The sequence below is a fragment of the Pelophylax lessonae genome, assembly GCF_965119305.1.
Source record: "Pelophylax lessonae genome assembly, chromosome: 6".
NCBI classification, from domain to species: Eukaryota; Metazoa; Chordata; class Amphibia; order Anura; family Ranidae; genus Pelophylax; species Pelophylax lessonae.
This window is the reverse complement of record NC_138773.1, coordinates 329,130,899-329,146,914: the sequence shown is the minus strand read 5'-3', so window position 1 is coordinate 329,146,914 and position 16,016 is coordinate 329,130,899. Positions and strand designations below refer to the sequence as shown.

The 16,016-nt window shown below is 44.1% G+C and overlaps 1 long non-coding RNA gene across 1 annotated transcript in view; it reads left to right on the top strand.

Annotated features, from left to right (window-relative positions):
* LOC309558134 overlaps window positions 1-16,016 on the top strand; it is a 437,057-nt gene that overhangs the window by 343,066 nt on the left and 77,975 nt on the right. The window lies entirely within an intron of this gene.

Here is a 16,016-nt window from a genome sequence, read left to right as displayed (position 1 = left end):
GTAGAGTATATAGATGTAGGGGAGGTATATGGATACACAGTAGAGTATATAGATGTAGGGAGGTATATGGATACACAGTAGAGTATATAGATGTAGGGGAGGTATATGGATACACAGTAGAGTATATAGATGTAGGGAGGTATATGGATACACAGTAGAGTATATAGATGTAGGGAGGTATATGGATACACAGTAGAGTATATAGATGTAGGGGGTATATGAATACACAGTAGAGTATATAGATGTAGGGGAGGTATATGGATACACAGTGGAGTATATAGATGTAGGGGAGGTATATGGACACACAGTAGAGTATTTAGATGTAGGGGAGGTATATGGATGCACAGTAGAGTATATAGATGTAGGGGAGGTATATGGATACACAGTAGAGTATATAGATGTAGGGGAGGTATATGGATACACAGTGGAGTATATAGATGTAGGGGAGGTATATGGATACACAGTAGAGTATATAGATGTAGGGGAGGTATATGGATACACAATAGAGTATATAGATGTAGGGGAGGTGTCAGGAAGGGCATTCCCATAGACAGAATGGCTCTTCTAGACAGCTTGCTGTGCATAGGCTACGCCCATTGCACAAGTGCGTGCACCTGTTGCTTGTATGGTCATCAAGGGGGCTATTTAAACTGAGCCTGTGCTGTGCTTCAGTGCTGTCTTGTCTACAGCCTTTCTGTGTAAACCTGCTACCTGTAAACCTGCATCTGATTACTGTTATCGACCCGGCTTGCCTTGACTTCTCCTGAACTCTGCCTGCATTGACCCCAGCTTGTCTTTGACCATGCTTCTGCCTGTACATCTGCACCTGATCCGTCTGCCAGCGTATGACCCGGTTTGCCTGACCCTGTTCCTGCCTACTATCCTGCTGGACTGCCTGCTGCTAGTCTCTGCCTACTTTTCACTGGTGTCCATCCGGCATTCCTGCTCCGCTGCAACCCGCTGACGGGCTTGGCCTTCTCCTGTCTCCTGCTCGGTGGTGTCCATCCGGCATTCCTGCTCTGCTGCAACCTACTGACAGACCCAGCCTGCTCCTGTCTCCTGTTCAGTGGTGTCCATACGGCACTCCTGCTCCGCTGCGGTCCACCGACAGTCTTCCCCTGCTTGATCCTGACAGTTAGTCCGGCTAAACTACTATCAAGACCAATAGGCACTCGTGCCCCTCTGCACTCCTGTGCTACCTGTCTGCTCTATCAGGGGCCCCGAGTCAGAGGTGTAAGAGAGGCTTTCCTCACCGTATCAGGCTCTTCTACCAGGTACGTGACAGTACAAGACAGCCATGTCTGAGCCTGAACGAGGAACCTCTCCCATGGATGAACTGTGCCAACATCTGGCAGATCTCACACAAGCCGTCAAAAGCCTGCAGGAGGGTTACACACGACTTGAGGAACGTGTCCAGACTTTGTCATCACCGTCTGCTTCTCCTGGTACTGCTTCTTCATCAACCACTCACGCTGAGGTACCTGCAGCATCCGCTGTTGTGATGCTACCATCTGAACCAAGAGTTCCTACCCCTGAAAGATTTGCAGGAGACCGCAGCAAATTCAGGTCCTTCCGTAATGCCTGTGAACTTTATTTCACACTACAACCTTGCACCTTTTCACTTGAATCCACTAAGGTGGGATTTGTCATCTCCTTGCTGCTAGGTGAACCCCAGTCATGGGCCCATCGCTTACTGGAACAAAATAACTCTGTGCTGTCGACCCTATCTACATTCCTGGATGCTATGGCACAGCTCTATGAGGATCCACAGCGAACCACTACTGCAGAGGCAGCCCTCCATGCGCTCCAACAAGGCCGCAGAGCGGCCGAGGACTATGTAACGGACTTTAGGCGCTGGAGTGCTGATACCAACTGGAACGATGCTGCCCTCCTTTATCAGTTCCGTTTAGGGCTCTCAGAACCCTTGAAAGACGAGTTGGCCCGTGTTGGAGTTCCAAACTCTCTGGAGGCTCTAATGAACTTAGCCATCCAAATCGATCGCCGGCTGAGGGAGCGCAGGTCTGAGAAATCTACCATCCTGTCTCGCCCTGTATGGATGTTACCACGAATAGTCAGCACACCGGACCCAGCTCCTCCAGTCCCAATGGCACCCTCCTCTGATGCTAATGAAACCCATGCAATTTGGTCTGCTTCGACCCTCACTTTCACCTGAAGAACGTCAGCGTCGTCGCCAGAATAATTTATGCCTCTACTGTGGGAGACCCGGTCATTATGTGAGGTCCTGTCCTGCCAAGCTCCGTAAATGTCTGACCATTTCTTCTATTAACCAGCCACTCCTGTCAAGAGACTTTACTCACCTAGCTCTTCCCATTTCATTAGAGCTTCCAGGAAGAGCTATCCAGGTATCAGCCATAATTGATTCGGTGGCCTGCAGTTGCTTTTTTGATCTGTCATTTGCAGCTCAGCATCAGATACCATTGCTGCCCAAGACTCAGAGACTTTCAGTCCACCTGGCTGATGGAACTTTCATCAAATCTGGGCTTGTCACCCAAGAGACTGTTCCCTTACCCACGACTACAACCACTAACCACAAGGAACTGTTGCGCTTGGACGCTATTGCTTCGCCCTTGTTTCCCATCATACTGGGTATGCCATGGCTACAGGCACACAATCCTTGCATTAACTGGGCCACGGGAGAAATCAAGTTTGAATCAGCCTACTGTCAACAGCACTGCCTGCAGGAACCTCCCCCTCTGTCTTTGTTATGTACGGACTCTGATTCTGACATATGTTCATCTGTACCTGCAGCATACCGAGACTTCCTGGATGTTTTCAGCAAAAAGGGAGCAGAGACTCTTCCTTCCCATAGACCTTATGACTGTCCGATTGAGCTACTTCCTGGAGCTGAAGTGCCCTTTGGGCGTATTTTCCCCCTAACTGAACTCGAGCTTGTGGCTCTAAAGGACTACATTGATGACAGTCTGAGGAAGGGTTTCATCCGCCCCTCTACATCTCCTGCTGGGGCTGGCATCTTTTTTGTTGAGAAGAAGGATCATTCCCTTCGGCCCTGTGTTGACTACCGTGAACTTAATAAGATCACGGTCAAGAACCGTTATCCTTTACCATTGGTTCCTGAACTTTTTCAAAGACTTAGAGCAGCAACCATTTTCACAAAATTGGATCTGCGTGGGGCATACAACTTGGTCCGCATACGGGAAGGTGACGAGTGGAAGACTGCTTTCCGCACCCGATTTGGGCATTTTGAATACCTGGTTATGCCCTTCGGTCTGTGCAACGCTCCCGCTACATTCCAACACTTTATCAATGACATTTTTCGGGACTATTTGGATCTTTTTGTCATTGTATACTTAGATGACATTCTGATCTTTTCTGCCTCTCTAGAGATTCATCGGGGTCACGTCAGGAGTGTACTTTCCCGCCTCAGACAGCATGGTCTGTATGCCAAACCTGAGAAATGCGAGTTTGAACGTCAAAGTATTCAATTCCTGGGCTTAATAATCTCCACGGAGGGTATAAGGATGGATCCCCAGAAGGTCTCCGCCATCTTAGATTGGCCAGCTCCTACAGACAAGAAAGGGATCCAGCGCTTTGTAGGGTTCGCAAATTTTTATCGGAAATTTATTAAAGGATTTTCAGCCATCATCTCCCCCATCACACAACTGACCAGGCACAACAACCGGTTCTGCTGGACACCTGAGGCACAGTCTGCCTTCCAAAGCCTGAAAAGACTATTTACTTCTGCACCTATATTAAGACACCCTGACCCAGCCCTGCCATATGTCCTGGAAGTAGATGCCTCAGAAACAGCAGTAGGAGCAGTATTGTCACAAAGGCAAGGAGCCAAAGCTTTATTGCATCCGGTTGCCTTCTTTTCCCGTAAACTTTCGTCGGCAGAAAAGAATTATGATGTGGCAGACCGTGAACTTTTAGCGATTAAAGCTGCACTTGAGGAATGGAGGTATCTCCTGGAAGGGGCAGCCCACCCAATATTAATTTTCACTGACCACAAGAACCTGGAATATCTGAAAACTGCAAAACGCTTGAAACCACGCCAGGCCAGGTGGGCACTGTTCTTCTCGAGGTTCGCCTTTCACATTACTTACAGGCCTGGGTCAAAAAATATCAAACCAGATGCGCTTTCCCGCATGTTTGGCGATTCTGTAGAACCTTCTTCTCCAGACACTATTCTGTCTTCTGGAAACTTTCTGCTCCTACAGGGGGATCTGCTGTCTCAAATCAAGCAGGCTTCTACTGGAGTTTTATCACCTCCTGGAATAACTTTACAAGTGAAAGATGGACTGTTATGGTTCAAAAACAAAATCTTTGTACCAGAGAATGTGCGTGTTGCTGTCCTGGGTCTGTGTCATGACCATGCGCTAGCGGGACATTTTGGTATCTGCAAAACGACTGAGCTGACACAACGTACCTTCTGGTGGCCTTCTCTGGAAAAGGACTGTAGGAGGTATGTTGAGGCCTGCTCCACCTGTATTCGGAATAAAAGCAACAAGACCAAAGCATGGGGTCTGCTTAAACCACTGCCGGTTCCTGACAGACCCTGGGAGAAGATATCAATGGACTTCATTGTGGAGCTCCCTCCATCAGAGGGTTATACTGCCATCTTTGTGGTTGTAGATTGGTTGACAAAAATGGCACACTTTGTACCCATGAAAGGTACACCGTCAGCCCCAGAGACAGCACGAATATTTATTAAAGAAATAGTAAGACTCCATGGAATTCCTGGTAATATTGTGTCCGATCGCGGGGTCCAATTCACCTCCAGATTTTGGAGGGCACTGTGTTCATCCTTAAAGATTGAGTTGTCTTTTTCCTCGGCTTATCACCCACAAACTAATGGTCAGACTGAAAGAACCAATCAGACCTTGGAGCAGTATTTACGTTGTTTTTCTTCCTTCTCTCAAGATGACTGGGTGTCATTATTGCCATTAGCTGAATTTGCTTATAACAACTCAAATCATTCTGCTACTAAGCAATCTCCATTTTTTGCCAACTTTGGATTTCATCCGTCCTTTGTGCTTAACGCAATCCCTGAGTGCCCAGTTCCTGCTGTTCAAGATACAGTGGCTTTCTTCAGTTCTAATAATAAGTTGTTGCAGGAAGCAATGGCCAAAGCACAGGAAGATAATAAAAGAAACTTTGATAAAAAGAGACGGGGAGAGTTAATCTTGGAACCTGGTGATGAGGTATGGCTATCTACTACAAACTTAAAGTTGGCCTGCCCTTCAAGGAAACTTGGACCTAAATATGTGGGGCCATTTCCTGTGAAAAGGAGAATCAATGATGTTACTTATGAGCTAACTTTGCCAGATTCCTTCAAGGTTCACCCCGTTTTTCATGTAACATTATTAAAGCCCGCTATATCAGATCCTTTTCCTAACCGAAATACGGGTCCACCTGAGCCAGTAGTAGTTGATGGGGAAGAGGAATATGAAGAGGAATATGAAGAGGAATATGAAGAGGAATATGAAGTTGAATCAATTCTGGACTGTAGGAAAAGAAGGAATCAAATTCAGTACCTGATTAAATGGAAGGGGTATGGCCCTGAAGATAACTCATGGGAGCCTGAAAATAATATCCATGCCAGGAGACTTATCCAAGCATTTCATCGTGCCCACCCAGAAAAGATATTCTAGTTGGGCATCCGGAGGCTGCCCATTGTGAGGGGGCAATGTCAGGAAGGGCATTCCCATAGACAGAATGGCTCTTCTAGACAGCTTGCTGTGCATAGGCCACGCCCATTGCACAAGTGCGTGCACCTGTTGCTTGTATGGTCATCAAGGGGGCTATTTAAACTGAGCCTGTGCTGTGCTTCAGTGCTGTCTTGTCTACAGCGTTTCTGTGTAAACCTGCTACCTGTAAACCTGCATCTGATTACTGTTATCGACCCGGCTTGCCTTGACTTCTCCTGAACTCTGCCTGCATTGACCCCAGCTTGTCTTTGACCACGCTTCTGCCTGTACATCTGCACCTGATCCCAGTGGCGTAGCGTGGGTTGTCAGCACCCGGGGCAAGGCAAGTAATTTGCGCCCCTAACCCACGGGATTTTAGCAGTCAAGTCTCTTCCACTAGATTAGTTAAACCCTTACCCCCTAAGCACATGTATTGTTTGTTATGAAAACAAACATTGCCCCCTTTCAATGCAGAGAGACCAGCGTGCCCCCTTTCAATGCAGAGAGACCAGCGTGCCCCCTTTCAATGCAGAATGACCAGTGTGCCCCCTTTCAATGCAGAATGACCAGCGTGCCCCCTTTCAATGCAGAGAGACCAGCGTGCCCCCTTTCAATGCAGAGAGCCCAGCGTGCCCCCTTTCAATGCAGAGAGCCCAGCGTGCCCCCTTTCAATGCAGAGAGACCAGCGTGCCCCCTTTCAATGCAGAGAGACCAGCGTGCCCCCTTTCAATGCAGAGAGACCAGCGTGCCCCCTTTCGAAGCAGAGAGACCAGCGTGCCCCCTTTCAATGCAGAATGACCAGCGTGCCCCCTTTCAATGCAGAATGACCAGCATGCCCCCTTTCAATGCAGAGAGACCAGCGTGCCCCCTTTCAATGCAGAGAGACCAGCGTGCCCCCTTTCAATGCAGAATGCGGGATTTTAGCACTCGAGTCTCTTCCACTAGATTAGTTAAAGAAACCCTTACCCCCTAAGCACATGTATTGTTTGTTATGAAAACAAACATTGCCCCCTTTCAATGCAGAATGACAAGCGTGCCCCCTTTCAATGCAGAGAGACCAGCGTGCCCCCTTTTAATGCAGAATGATCAGTGTGCCCCCTTTCAATGCAGAATTGGCCAGGAGGAGGAGGATCCGTGTGGCAATAGCGAATTTTCATTCGCTATTGTCACACAATGGGTGGGCTCGGGGTGCACTGCTCTGCGCCCTGGGTCCACCCTTTTCTGAAGCCTATTAGAGCCTCTGACTCTAATCAGGTGATTGAAAAAAAAAAAAAAAACCCCATTGAACTCCATGCATCCGGCGCCCCGCATTTAGATTAAGGTGCCAGGCGCATGGATAGGGGGGGCGGCGCCCCTGCACCCCCAACGCACCAGCCGCCACTGATGGACAAGTGAGGCACAGTCCAGCCCCGCCATTTTCAGCCATAGGGCGGCCACGCTGGACATCTCCCAGCCTAAAGATGGAGGCAGCCGCAGACAGTGTGTGAACTGTGTATGTCAGAGTCAGACAGAGTGACACTGTGGATGCGCTCCCCTAGATTTTGCGCCCGGTGCGGCCGGCCCCCCCTGCACCCCCCACGCTACGCCACTGCCTGATCCGTCTGCCAGTGTATGACCTGGTTTGCCTGACCCTGTTCCTGCCTACTATCCTGCTGGACTGCCTGCTGCTAGTCTCTGCCTACTTTTCACTGGTGTCCATCCGGCATTCCTGCTCCGCTGCAACCCGCTGACGGGCTTGGCCTTCTCCTGTCTCCTGCTCGGTGGTGTCCATCCGGCATTCCTGCTCTGCTGCAACCTACTGACAGACCCAGCCTGCTCCTGTCTCCTGTTCAGTGGTGTCCATACGGCACTCCTGCTCCGCTGCGGTCCACCGACAGTCTTCCCCTGCTTGATCCTGACAGTTAGTCCGGCTAAACTACTATCAAGACCAATAGGCACTCGTGCCCCTCTGCACTCCTGTGCTACCTGTCTGCTCTATCAGGGGCCCCGAGTCAGAGGTGTAAGAGAGGCTTTCCTCACCGTATCAGGCTCTTCTACCAGGTACGTGACAGGAGGTATATGGATACACAGAGTATATAGATGTAGGGGAGGTATATGGATACACAGTAGAGCATATAGATGTAGAGGAGGTATATGGATACACAGAGTATATAGATGTAGGGGAGGTATATGGATACACAGTAGAGCATATAGATGTAGAGGAGGTATATGGATACACAGTAGAGTATATAGATGTAGGGGGAGGTATATGGATACACAGTAGAGTATATAGATGTAGGGGAGGTATATGGATACACAGTAGAGTATATAGATGTAGGGAAGGTATATGGATACACAGTAGAGTATATAGATGTAGGGGAGGTATACAGATACACAGTAGAGTATATAGATGTAGGGGAGGTATATGGATACACAGTGGAGTATATAGATGTAGGGAGGTATATGGATACACAGTGGAGTATATAGATGTAAGGGAGGTATATGGATACACAGTAGAGTATATAGATGTAGGGGAGGTATATGGATGCACAGTAGAGTATATAGATGTAGGGGAGGTATATGGATACACAGTAGAGTATATAGATGTAGGGGAGGTATATGGATACACAGAGTATATAGATGTAGGGGAGGTATATGGATACACAGTGGAGTATATAGATGTAGGGGTGGTATATGGATACACAGAGTATATAGATGTAGTAAGGTATATGGATACACAGTAGAGTATATAGATGTAGGGAGGTATATGGATACACAGTAGAGTATATAGATGTAGTAAGGTATATGGATACACAGTAGAGTATATAGATGTAGGGGAGGTATATGGATACACAGTAGAATATATAGATGTAGGGAAGGTATATGGATACACAGTAGAGTATATAGATGTAGGGGAGGTATATGGATACACAGTGGAGTATATAGATGTAGTAAGGTATATGGATACACAGTAGAGTATATAGATGTAGGGGAGGTATATGGATACACAGTAGAGTATATAGATGTAGGGGAGGTATATGGATACACAGTAGAGTATATAGATGTAGTAAGGTATATGGATACACAGTAGAGTATATAGATGTAGGGGAGGTATATGGATACACAGTAGAGTATATAGATGTAGTAAGTATATGGATACACAGTAGAGTATATAGATGTAGGGAGGTATATGGATACACAGTAGAGTATATAGATGTAGGGGAGGTATACAGATACACAGTAGAGTATATAGATGTAGGGGAGGTATATGGATACACAGTAGAGTATACAGATGTAGGGGAGGTATATGGGTACACAGTAGAGTATATAGATGTAGGGGAGGTATATGGATACACAGTAGAGTATATAGATGTAGGGGAGGTATATGGATACACAGTGGAGTATATAGATATAGGGGAGGTATATGGATACACAGTAGAGTATATAGATGTAGGGGAGGTATATGGATACACAGTAGAGTATATAGATGTAGGGGGTATATGGACACACAGTAGAGTATATAGATGTAGGGGAGGTATATGGATACACAGTAGAGTATATAGATGTAGGGGAGGTATATGGATACACAGTAGAGTATATAGATGTAGGGGAGGTATATGGATACACAGTAGAGTATATAGATGTAGGGGAGGTATATGGATACACAGTAGAGTATATAGATGTAGTAAGGTATATGGATACACAGTAGAGTATATAGATGTAGGGAGGTATATGGATACACAGTAGAGTATATAGATGTAGGGGAGGTATACAGATACACAGTAGAGTATATAGATGTAGGGGAGGTATATGGATACACAGTAGAGTATATAGATGTAGGGAGGTATATGGATACACAGTAGAGTATATAGATGTAGGGGAGGTATACAGATACACAGTAGAGTATATAGATGTAGGGGAGGTATACAGATACACAGTAGAGTATATAGATGTAGGGGAGGTATATGGATACACAGTAGAGTATACAGATGTAGGGGAGGTATATGGGTACACAGTAGAGTATATAGATGTAGGGGAGGTATATGGATACACAGTAGAGTATATAGATGTAGGGGAGGTATATGGATACACAGTGGAGTATATAGATATAGGGGAGGTATATGGATACACAGTAGAGTATATAGATGTAGGGGAGGTATATGGATACACAGTAGAGTATATAGATGTAGGGAAGGTATATGGATACACAGTAGAGTATATAGATGTAGGGGAGGTATATGGATACACAGTGGAGTATATAGATGTAGGGGAGGTATATGGATGCACAGTAGAGTATATAGATGTAGGGAAGGTATATGGATACACAGTAGAGTATATAGATGTAGGGGGTATATGGACACACAGTAGAGTATATAGATGTAGGGGAGGTATATGGATACACAGTAGAGTATATAGATGTAGGGGAGGTATATGGATACACAATAGAGTATATAGATGTAGGGGGTATATGGATACACAGTAGAGTATATAGATGTAGTAAGGTATATGGATACACAGTGGAGCATATAGATGTAGGGAAGGTATATGGATAAACAGTAGAGTATATAGATGTAGGGGTGGTATATGGATACACAGTAGAGTATATAGATGTAGGGGTGGTATATGGATACACAGTAGAGTATATAGATGTAGGGGAGGTATATGGATACACAGTGGAGTATATAGATGTAGGGGAGGTATATGGATACACAGTAGAGTATATAGATGTAGGGGAGGTATATGGATACACAGTAGAGTATATAGATGTAGGAGAGGTATATGGATACACAGTGGAGTATATAGATGTAGGGGAGGTATATGGATACACAATGGAGTATATAGATGTAGGGAAGGTATATGGATACACAGTAGAGTATATAGATGTAGGGGAGGTATATGGATACACAGTGGAGTATATAGATGTAGGGGAGGTATATGGATACACAGTGGAGTATATAGATGTAGGGGAGGTATATGGATACACAATGGAGTATATAGATGTAGGGGATGTATATGGATACACGGTAGAGTATATAGATGTAGGGGTATATATGGATACACAGTAGAGTATATAGATGTAGGGGAGTTATATGGATACACAGTAGAGAATATAGATGTAGGGGAGGTATATGGATGTACAGTAGAGTATATAGATGTAGGGGAGGTATATGGATACACAGTAGAGTATATAGATGTAGGGGAGGTATATGGACATACAGTAGAGTATATAGATGTAGGGGAGGTATATGGATACACGGTAGAGTATATAGATGTAGGGGTATATATGGATACACAGTAGAGTATATAGATGTAGGGGAGTTATATGGATACACAGTGGAGTATATAGATGTAGGGGAGGTATATGGATACACAGTAGAGTATATAGATGTAGGTGGTATATGGACACACAGTAGAGTATATAGATGTAGGGGAGGTATATGGATACACAGTAGAGTATATAGATGTAGGGGAGGTATATGGATACACAGTAGAGTATATAGATGTAGGGGGTATATGGACACACAGTACAGTATATAGATGTAGTAAGGTATATGGATACACAGTAGAGTATATAGATGTAGGGGAGGTATATGGATACACAGTAGAGTATATAGATGTAGGGAAGGTATATGGATACACAGTAGAGTATATAGATGTAGGGGAGGTATATGGATACACAGTGGAGTATATAGATGTAGTAAGGTATATGGATACACAGTAGAGTATATAGATGTAGGGGAGGTATATGGATACACAGTAGAGTATATAGATGTAGGGGAGGTATATGGATACACAGTAGAGTATATAGATGTAGTAAGGTATATGGATACACAGTAGAGTATATAGATGTAGTAAGGTATATGGATACACAGTAGAGTATATAGATGTAGGGGAGGTATATGGATACACAGTAGAGTATATAGATGTAGTAAGGTATATGGATACACAGTAGAGTATATAGATGTAGGGAGGTATATGGATACACAGTAGAGTATATAGATGTAGGGGAGGTATACAGATACACAGTAGAGTATATAGATGTAGGGGAGGTATATGGATACACAGTAGAGTATACAGATGTAGGGGAGGTATATGGGTACACAGTAGAGTATATAGATGTAGGGGAGGTATATGGATACACAGTAGAGTATATAGATGTAGGGGAGGTATATGGATACACAGTGGAGTATATAGATATAGGGGAGGTATATGGATACACAGTAGAGTATATAGATGTAGGGGAGGTATATGGATACACAGTAGAGTATATAGATGTAGGGGAGGTATATGGATACACAGTAGAGTATATAGATGTAGGGGGTATATGGACACACAGTAGAGTATATAGATGTAGGGGAGGTATATGGATACACAGTAGAGTATATAGATGTAGGGGAGGTATATGGATACACAATAGAGTATATAGATGTAGGGGGTATATGGATACACAGTAGAGTATATAGATGTAGTAAGGTATATGGATACACAGTGGAGCATATAGATGTAGGGAAGGTATATGGATAAACAGTAGAGTATATAGATGTAGGGGAGGTATATGGATACACAGTAGAGTATATAGATGTAGTAAGGTATATGGATACACAGTAGAGTATATAGATGTAGTAAGGTATATGGATACACAGTAGAGTATATAGATGTAGGGGAGGTATATGGATACACAGTAGAGTATATAGATGTAGTAAGGTATATGGATACACAGTAGAGTATATAGATGTAGGGAGGTATATGGATACACAGTAGAGTATATAGATGTAGGGGAGGTATACAGATACACAGTAGAGTATATAGATGTAGGGGAGGTATATGGATACACAGTAGAGTATACAGATGTAGGGGAGGTATATGGGTACACAGTAGAGTATATAGATGTAGGGAAGGTATATGGATAAACAGTAGAGTATATAGATGTAGGGGTGGTATATGGATACACAGTAGAGTATATAGATGTAGGGGAGGTATATGGATACACAGTAGAGTATATAGATGTAGGGGAGGTATATGGATACACAGTAGAGTATATAGATGTAGGGGAGGTATACAGATACACAGTAGAGTATATAGATGTAGGGGAGGTATATGGATACACAGTAGAGTATATAGATGTAGGGGAGGTATATGGATAAACAGTAGAGTATATAGATGTAGGGGTGGTATATGGATACACAGTAGAGTATATAGATGTAGGGGAGGTATATGGATACACAGTGGAGTATATAGATGTAGGGGAGGTATATGGATACACAGTAGAGTATATAGATGTAGGAGAGGTATATGGATACACAGTGGAGTATATAGATGTAGGGGAGGTATATGGATACACAATGGAGTATATAGATGTAGGGAAGGTATATGGATACACAGTAGAGTATATAGATGTAGGGAGGTATATGGATACACAGTAGAGTATATATATGTAGGGAGGTATATGGATACACAGTAGAGTATATAGATGTAGGGGAGGTATATGGATACACAGTGGAGTATATAGATGTAGGGGAGGTATATGGATACACAATGGAGTATATAGATGTAGGGGAGGTATATGGATACACAATAGAGTATATAGATGTAGTAAGGTATATGGATACACAGTAGAGTATATAGATGTAGGGGGTATATGGACACACAGTAGAGTATATAGATGTAGGGGAGGTATATGGATACACAGTAGAGTATATAGATGTAGGGGAGGTATATGGATACACAGTAGAGTATATAGATGTAGGGGGTATATGGACACACAGTACAGTATATAGATGTAGGGGAGGTATATGGATACACAGTAGAGTATATAGATGTAGGGGAGGTATATGGATACACAGTGGAGTATATAGATGTAGGGGAGGTATATGGATACACAGTGGAGTATATAGATGTAGGGGGTATATGGACACACAGTAGAGTATATAGATGTAGGGGGTATATGGACACACAGTGGAGTATATAGATGTAGGGGAGGTATATGGATACACAGTAGAGTATATAGATGTAGGGGGGTATATGGATACACAGTGGAGTTTATAGATGTAGGGGAGGTATATGGATACACAGTGGAGTATATAGATGTAGGGGGTATATGGATACACAGTGGAGTATATAGATGTAGGGAAGGTATATGGATACACAGTAGAGTATATAGATGTAGGGAGGTATATGGATACACAGTGGAGTATATAGATGTAGGGGAGGTATATGGATGCACAGTAGAGTATATAGATGTAGGGGTATATGGATACACAGTAGAGTATATAGATGTAGGGGAGGTATATGGATACACAGTAGAGTATATAGATGTAGGGAGGTATATGGATACACAGTAGAGTATATAGATGTAGGGGATTATGGATACACAGTGGAGTATATAGATGTAGGGAGGTATATGGATACACAGTAGAGTATATAGATGTAGGGGTATATGGATACACAGTAGAGTATATAGATGTAGGGGAGGTATATGGATACACAGTGGAGTATATAGATGTAGGGAGGTATATGGATACACAGTAGAGTATATAGATGTAGGGGTATATGGATACACAGTAGAGTATATAGATGTAGGGGAGGTATATGGATACACAGTAGAGTATATAGATGTAGGGGAGGTATATGGATACACAGTAGAGTATATAGATGTAGGGGAGGTATATGGATACACAGTAGAGTATATAGATGTCGGGGAGGTATATGGATACACAGTAGAGTATATAGATGTAGGGGAGGTATATGGATACACAGTAGAGTATATAGATGTAGGGGAGGTATACGGATACACAGTGGCAGGGGAGGGGGCTCAGCTCTCAGTTTCCTCGCTGTGGTTTCATGGATTGTGCAAACACTTCTCTGTCTCCGGAGTCACGCGGTGTCCTCATGTGACCGCCATGTTCTCTGTGCCAGGGGTGACTCTCCCTCTATGGACTCCCCCAGCCTTTCCTAGGAGAAGAGCAGAGGAACCTGCAGCAGTTCACTTCCTCTGCAGACAAAGTATCAGTCACTGCCAGTCTGCAGCATTGGGAATACAATGTTACAATGTAATGTTACATTTCCTCTGGGAAGAGATGACATGAGGTGTGCACAGCTACTGACTCCATGCAGATCCCGGATATGATTTATATACAAGGAGTGACAATTGCTGTGATTTCCACTGCTGATTACTCAGGAATAAATAAGAATTTTCTTTCTGGAGAAAGTCGGGCCTGACTGGAAATCTTCATATAAACATGGATGGAAATTGGGGGTTCCTATAGGCTGTATATACATATTGGGGTTTTATTGGGGTCATGTTGGGGGTTTACTTATGGTGCATCGGATAGGTTAGGATCATGGGGTGTAGGAGTAAATCTGGGGTACACTAACAGAAGAATACAGATATTGGGGTGTCAGTAGGGCTAGAGAGGTACATTATATATACGCACAATGACTCAATGAGGGAATGGGGCACAGTTGGGGTACATTGCTATATATTGGGGTTAGTGGGGGAATTGGGCACACTGATATATATTGGGGTGTTAGTGGGGGGGTGGGGCACAGTTGGGGTACACACACACATATATATATATATATATATATATATATATATATATATATATATATATATATGGGTGTCTGTGGGTGGGTGAGGGCACAGTTGGGGTACACTGCTATGTATTGGAGTTAGTGGGGAAAAGGGCACGGTTTGGGGTACACTGATATATATTGGGGTTAGTGGGGGAGTGGGGCACACTGATACATATTGGGATGTTGGTGGGGAGATGGGGCACAGTTAGGTTACACAGATATTTATATATATATATATATTGGGGTGTCTGTGGGGGGTGGGGCACAGTTAGGGAACATTTATATTGGGTTTAGTGGGGGAATAGGGCACACTGATATATATTGGGGTGTTAGTGGGGGAGTGGGGGCACAGTTGGGGTACACATATACATATATATATATTGGGGTGTTAGTGGGGGGGGGGTGGGGGCACAGTTGGGGTACACAGATATATATATATATATTAGGGTGTTAGTGGGGGGGGCACAGTTGGGGTACACAGATATATATTGGGGTGTTTGTGGGAGGGGGGGCACAGTTGGGGTACACAGATATATATATATATTAGGGTGTTAGTGGGGGGTGGGGGCACAGTTGGGGTACACAGATATATATATTGGGGTGTTAGTGGGGGGGGTGGGGGGCACAGTTGGGGTACACAGATATATATATATTGGGGTGTTAGTGGGGGGGGGCACAGTTGGGGATACACAGATAGATAGATATATATATATATATATATATATATATATATATATATTAGGGTGTTAGTGGGGGGTGGGGGCACAGTTGGGGTACACAGATATATATATA